This window comes from Chrysochloris asiatica, unplaced genomic scaffold, assembly GCF_000296735.1.
Source record: "Chrysochloris asiatica unplaced genomic scaffold, ChrAsi1.0 scaffold00028, whole genome shotgun sequence".
NCBI lineage: Eukaryota > Metazoa > Chordata > Mammalia > Afrosoricida > Chrysochloridae > Chrysochloris > Chrysochloris asiatica.
The window spans coordinates 12,996,026-13,003,803 of NW_006408546.1; the positions used below are offsets into that span (position 1 = coordinate 12,996,026).

Sequence of the window (7,778 nt, forward strand, 5' to 3'; positions counted from 1 at the left end):
GGACTCTTAGCCCCAGAGTCAGTGACATAGCCACAGGGGACTAGAGTGGACAGTGAAGCATCCAGCTGATAACAAGAGAGGGCATATGCACAATAACACCCACACTTGCAGATAATACCCACTTGACCTGGCCTCAATGACTGGATGATCAGAGCTCAACTAGAAGAATAAAGAAGAGGAAAAAAAAAAAAGAACTACCCTATGGATACAGTAGTAGCTCAAAAGAGGGAAGAAATCTTTACAACAAGGATCATTCCCAACCCCTCCACACATAAAGTAGACAGGGATGGGCAACTTAGATAATGACAAACCAAAATTGGGGGCTTCAAAGGCAAGAAGTGACTGATTTACAAGTTTTCAAGACGGAATCTAGATCCAGAGCTCATGGAGAAAGGTAGAATCTCCACTGAGTAGTATTTAATCTGTCTAGGCAGGGTGGATCAAAGGAAATGCGGATAGGTCTCTTGTGATACAATAGTGAACAATTGTTATCATGACTACTTGTGAGGGATAGAAATGTAAAGGTAGTTGTACTGTAGCAAGGAGGGGAGTGATTAACTTTGCAGATTAGGAGCAGAGGTCCCTGGGACTATTAAGGGAGAAGAGTGGTGTGTGGGACCCTACCCAGAGAAGCAGTGACACCAGAGATGGAGGTCGAGATGATGATGACCTGGAGAGAAGGAGTGGCTGAGGACTTTAGACCCAGGGAGGAAGAGGAGCTGTGTGCTGAAGACCGGGGGGCAGGCTTGCAGGGTATTCCCTGTGGTTGGCTGATGATCCATGGAGGGGAATGTAACCATGGCAATAAAACGACGTAAGACAGGATGAATGTATAACTAACGTTCTCCTATGTAAACGATTACATAATTCACAAAAAAACAGTAAAAAAGCAAAAACAAAGAAAAAAAAAAAGATGGAGACAGCCTAAGTGCCTATCAATGAAAGAATGGATACACAAACTGTGGTAATACACACAATGGAATACTATGCTACCTTGAAAAACAACAAGGAAGCTGCAAGCCACTGCATAACATGTATGAACTTTGAGGACATTATGCTGAGTGAAATTAGTCAGTCACAATAGGAGAAATACTGCACAGGACCATTATTTTAAAAGAATAAGAAAAAGAACCCACCATAAAATGGGAAAAAAAAATTGATCACCAGGATGTATGGGATGAGGTGAGGGGAATGAGAGGGAGATGGAGCACTGGGTAGGAAACAGACACAGGATGCTTGGGTAATGTGGTTGTGGTGGCAAAACACAAGAAGCAGGAAGGGAATGTTAGAGCAAGAAAGACAGGAGAGCAGTTAGGCAGGTCTGTATGGGTAAGAGGGGCAGAAGTAAATAATGATGTATGTTCCAACCTTGGAATAACAGGGCTATGGGATACAGGGATTGAGGCATTGTTTGAAGAGGTAAAAGAGGGGACAGAATGTTAGGATGCTTGACTGTCTTTTGAATCTTGGTTTCCCTTGCCTACTACCATAAAATAGACACTTGAGGGGGGAGAGAAAGGAATAGCCAAAAACATCACAATAGAAAGTTTGTTAAGTCTGTCTTTGCTCTATAATTGATTGGAATACCTTAAAGGGGGGCAAGAACTTGCCCAGTGAAACAGGCTTCCTGTGGAGCCTTTGCATTGCATAAGAACATAGGTGGAATGCTGAACCCGATCCAGAATCTTCTAAGGTGGGAAATTTCCACTAGAAAGGAAAAGCAGACCAGCCTGGAGCGGTTACAAGAACATAAGTTAAAGAAAGAAAGACTGGCAGGAAAAATCAAAAACAGTAACGGCAGTCTGAGTGACTACTACAAGAACAAGCAAGCTGTTCGCCTGAGAGCCATCAAAGCAAGTGGTTGGGTCCCCTCAGAGCAAACCCCCTTTCAAGACTAAGGCTCAAGGGAAATACATGAACAGGCATGTGGTCTGGCTGGTGACCACGCTGGTCACAGACAAGGGGAAGTGGGGGAAAAACACCAATGCTGTTTGTGACCTAAGTCCAGCCATGTTCAATAGACTCCTGTGAACCCAGGTTGAGACCTGCTTGGCCAGCAGTATGGCAAGACCCAGAAACTCCTGGTCCCAGAGACAGTTACATGGCCACAGAGGACTAGAGCAGAGAGTGAAGGGTCCAGCAGTTATGAAGTGAGGGGAGATACAAAAGAATGCCCATACTTGCAGATAGTACCCACTTGACCTTGCTTCAATGGCTGGATGGATGACCAGAACTCAACTAAAAGAGTTAGAAAAGGAAAAAAAACAAACAAAGAGTAATCCACTACAATTTGATGAACTTGACCTATACTTACAGATGTAGTAGTTCAAGAGGGAACAAATCTTAACAGAGAGGATCATTCCTCTCTGTTAGGCAACTTAAACATTGGCTATCCAAAATGGGGGAGCTACAAAGGCAAGAAGTGACTGGCTTTCAAGAGGGAGCCTAGTTCCAGAAGGTGTGGGGAAGGTAGAATCTCTACTGAGTAGTATCCCATCTGTCTGGGTAGGGCTGATGAAAGGAGATGGGGACAAGACTCTTGTGGTACAATAGTGAATAATTACTATCAGGACTGACTGTGAAGGTTGGAAATATAAAGGTAGATGTTTTGCAACAAAAGGAGCGGAGTGGTTGATTTTGCAGTTCCTGGGACCATTATGTGAGAAGAGTGGAGTGCAGGACCCTACCCAGAGAAACAGTGACGCCAGATATGGAGGCAGACATGATGATATCGAGAGATGGAGTGGCTGGGAACCCTAGACTCAGGGAGGGAGAGGAGCTATGTGCTGAAGGTCTGGGAGCAGACTTGCGGGGTGTGCTATTTAGTTGTTTGAAGTTGCATGGAGGGGATTACAGTCATTGCAATGAAACGAAATTCAAGAGGATGAATGTAAAGCTAGCCTTCTCCTATGTAAACTATCACATAATTCAGAATAAAACCTTCAAAAAAAAAAAAAGAGAAAACAGTAGTTATAGAACTTGCAAACAGCAAGAAGTCAAAGTGATTTCAATATAGAACAGACTTTTAAACTTAGGGGGAAAATTAATATATTACTGGGTAATGTCAAAAAAAAAAAAAAAAAAAGAACTTTTTTATCAAAATAAAAAAGAGAAAAACCATAAAGATGTAACAAACAGTAAAAAAATGAAACCCAGTGTCAAATTACTTTATATATAATGATAATTACACTGAATATACATGGCCTCATAATGTGGATGAACCTGGATGACAGCTGAGTTAAATTAGCTAGTTACAAAAACAATGATGATATAAGAACATTACAGTGAAAAGTCAAGAAAAGGCTTTCAATGACGGTTACCAAGGGTGGGAACAAGGGGGAGGAGCTCACTGACTAGGTTGTTCTTGTTGTTAAGTGGCTATAGGGTACACATGTGTTAACTTGGGGGAAGGCAATATAAAATATGCAGGAGGTTGGAAAAGGAATGATGGAAGCATGGGAAAACATGGGGAATGAGTATGAGAGGTAAAGTTATCTCTTTCCTGCTCAGTGTAGCCATGGCTCGAGGTCCCAAGAAGCATCTTAAGCATGAGGCTGCCCTAAAGCACTGGAAGCTGGACAAACGGACTGGTGTGTTTGCTGCAAGTCCATACACTAACCCCCACAAAGTGAGAGAATGCCTCTCACTGATCATTTTCTTAGGAACAGACAGATGAAGTTAAAAAGATCTTTGTGCAGCGGTTCATTAAGACTGATGGCAAAGTCCAAACTGATATAACCTATACTGCTGGTTTTATGTATGTCATCAGCATTGACAAAGCCAGACAAAATTTCCATCTGTATTATGACACCAAGGGTCGATTTACTGTTCATCGTATTACACCTAAGGAGGTGAAGTACAATTTGTGTAAACTAAGAAAGATCTTTGTGGGCACAAAAGGAATACCCCATCTAGTGAACCATGGTGCTCACACCATATGCTACCCTGATTCTCTCATCAAGGTGAATGATACGATTCAGATTCATTTGGCGATTGGAAAGATACTGATTTCATCAAGTTTGATACTGGTAACTAACCTGTGTATGGTGACTGGAGGTGCCAACCTGGGAAGAAATGGTGTGATCACTAACTTAGAGAGATATCCTGGCTCTTTTGATGTGGTTCATGTAGCTTTGCCAACCAATATTCCAACATTTTTATTATTGGCAAAGGCAACAAATCATGGATTTCTCTTCCCCAAGGGAAAGGTAAACCATCCACCTTACCATTGCTGAAGGGAGAGACAAGACACTGGCTGCCAAGCAGAGCAGTGGGTGAAATGTTCTCTATATAATGCGAATAAACAAATCTTTGCATAATTAAAGATAATAAGCACACACACACAAATGTTAAAGGCAATAGAAGTAAATACTTTGGTACACATAATACTTCAATAATGATGATACATGAGTAGATAGAAGGATAGAAATGTGGGCTGAACAAGTGTTGGAGGGAGGCTGGCATCATATCCACAAATACACAAAGATATGACAGAGGATATTTGTAAATGGATATTTACCTTTGTTGAAAATATAACGATGAATGCGGCAGAGCATACAGCTGGTGAAAATATGTAAAGTTCTTTGACTTTACCAAACGCTACAATTTCAGGAACTTGATCTATACTTATAGATGCAATAGCTCAAAATATTTGTAACTGAGATGGAAGGAGTCTTCACATCAAGGAATAGGCCTGTCCCCTTGGTATACACGGTTGATAAGGACTGGCACATTGTTGCTATTGGTAAGTACTGTGGCATCGGTTCTGACTCATAGTGACCTGACACAGGGCTTCTGAGGCTGTAAATCTTTACAGGAGCAGAACGCCTCATCTTTCTCCCACGGAACCACTAGTAGTTTTGAACTGCCAATCTTCAGGCTACCAGCCCAATTTGTAACCACTACGCTACCAGAGCTCCTTAGCATATTAGACATTGGCTACCTATAATTGGGGGGGTGGGGAGAGAGGATGCTATAAAGACATAAAGTGGCTGGCTTACAAGTTTCCAAGAGGGAGTTTGGTTTCAGAGTGTGTGGGGAAGGTAGAATCCTGAGCAGTTTTCCTTTTGTTTAGATAGGTCTGGTGAAAGGAGATAGGAATACGGTTTTTTTGATTCAATAGTGAGTAACTATTATGACTAATTGCAATTGCCACGACTATAAAGGTATAAGTTGTTTAACATAAAGAGGGGAGTACTTAATCTTACATTCCAGGAACAGAGGACCCTAGGACCATCAAGAGAGAAGAGCATGAGTGGAACACGGGATCCTAATTAGAGAATTAGTGGCACCAGAGATGAAGGCAGAGGTGATGCCAGGGAGAGATAGAGCAGCTGAGGACTAGATCTAGACTCATGGAAAGAGAAAGGCTGTGTGCTGAAGGCCAGGAGGCAGGAACTGCAGAATGTGCTCTTTGGTTGTTTAAATGATTATACATTCCCGAGTGTTTTTGTGTACATCAACCCCTCCCCCACAAAACAACAAAAAAATCCAGGGGAATAGAGGCAAGTACTGTTAAATGATGAGGCATGGAAGGGATTGCAATCAGTGCAATGAAACAAAATATGATAGGATGAGTATAATTTATCACTCAATTCACAGTAAAAGCTTTTAAAAAAACAACAATAAAAAAACCCACCTCATGAGTGGCCATTTATGATTAGTCTCTCTCAATGCAGAGGAAATATGCGAGGTGAAAACTAAAAATTCTTGAAAACAATTAGTTCAATGGACTAATACACCACATGAATAGCAATATCCATGACCATAAGATCAGAAGAACTAGATGGTATACAATTACTATGACCAATCGCCCTGAAAGGGTTCAAAATACAAGGTTCCAGACAGAGGGAAAGAAAATATGGAACAAAACGCAAAGTCATAAAAAAGACTAGGCTTACTGGTCAGATAGAGAGTGATGGAACCGTTGAGTCTAGGGCTCTTGGTCACCCTTTAGGTCTGGAGCTGAACTCACCTCATGGTGCAATATTTAACCAAGTTTATACAGGTGGTACAACAACACAAGTGAGGTTGGTATACTACAGAATGGTCAATCATTCAAGATCAAAGGGCGGCAGCATTAACTCAAGAACAAAGCTCAGAAGCATTGAGAAAGAAGGGATGCAGAAAAGAAACACAGGAAGGAAGTGGGATATATAAGGAAATCATGAGTATTATCTGTTGAAGATAAAATTGATTATCTACTCTGTAAATCTATTCATTTCCAATAAAAAGTTAATGAAATGAGTAACTCAGACAATGGCTACCTAAAATGTGTGTGGGGGACGGGACAAGGGAAAAGGGTAATAAAGGCATAAATGACTGGCTAACAAGTTTTCAATAGGGCATGTAATTTCAGAGTGTGCAGGGGGAAGACTAAGTTCTCATTTCTTAGCAGAAACCATGCAGGAATGAAGGCAATGGGGAGACATATACAAAACTCTGAAAGAAAACAACTATGAAGCAAGCATTATACACCTAGCAAAACTGCCCCTCAAATACTTCAGTAAAATTAGAAAGAAATTAAAGGAATTTGTAAAAAACCAAGCCATATTTAGAAAAAACACTTTAGGAAGTCCTGTGGGTTAAGAACCAAAACCAGCAAACAACCAGAAATTGACATACACGACAGAACCACCCAAAATTCAATCCAGATATAGAAGAATTTAGATTAAAACAAAACTGAAGATAGGAAATCAGGTATCAGTCTATAATGATGACAACTGCAGAGCAAAAAGAGGGAAAAGTATAGTTACAGAATACAGACAAAAGTATACTTACAGAATACAGATAACTGCACAGAATATCAATGGAAAAAATGTACACATCAAGAGGTACAGAGTAGCAGACTGGATAAGAAAACTGGTTCTTTCACTATTTTGTCTATAAGAGAAACATCTTACACAAAAAGACAGAATAAAAATTAAAGGATGGAAAAAGTGAATCATGCTAATGGCAATAAAAATGAGGAGGAGTGGCAATATTAACATTTGATAAAATAGACTTTTAGGCAAAAAACAAGTGTAAGAGAAAAAAGGGCATTATCTTATGATTAAAGGGTCAAATGAACAAGAGGACATAACCAGAATAAATATTTATTCTCCCAATGAAGAGCCTAAAAATACATAAATAAAACTCTAACAGAATTAAGGAGTCCTGGTGTAGCGCTGTGGGTTAATATGACTGAGAAATCAGTTTGAGCCACGAGGTCAACAGTTCAAACTCACCAGTCGCTGCTCAGAAAACATATACAGGGTTGCAACTGACTTTCCGGTACTTAGCAACAACAACAAATAGAATCAAAGAGAGAAATAGACAACACTACAATAACAGTAGCAGATTTTAATACACCACTTTAGAAAAAGAACAGAACAACCAGAAAGAAACGTAACAAAGACAGAGGAACCAAATGGCACAATCAATAAACTTGACCTTATAGATTGATACCGAGCACTCAACTCAACAACAGCACAACTGACATTCTTTTCCAGTGCACTTGTAACACTATGCAGAATGGACCATATGTTAGTCCACAAAGCAAGTCCCAATAAATTTCAAAACATCAAAACAGTATAAACCGGTTGAGGACAAAACAAGATGGTGGATCGGGTGGAAGTGCAGTAAAGGAGCTAAACCACCAACAACACAGAATACCTGACCAAGGAGGCTCAGGGGCTGGTCCCAGAACTCTGAACCACATATAAAGGAATATTTAGAAGGTTGGAAGGCTCACAGCTGGGGGAATTTGTGGCAGAAGCAAGAAATCCATTCCTTTCTCG

General features: G+C 40.5%; 1 protein-coding gene and 1 pseudogene across 2 annotated transcripts in view; one reads left to right on the plus strand and one right to left on the minus strand.

Moving 5' to 3' along the window:
- Positions 1 to 7,778, minus strand: part of STAG1 (stromal antigen 1) — a 469,676-nt gene that overhangs the window by 183,363 nt on the left and 278,535 nt on the right. The window lies entirely within an intron of this gene.
- LOC102840670 lies at positions 3,518 to 4,278 on the plus strand (annotated as a pseudogene).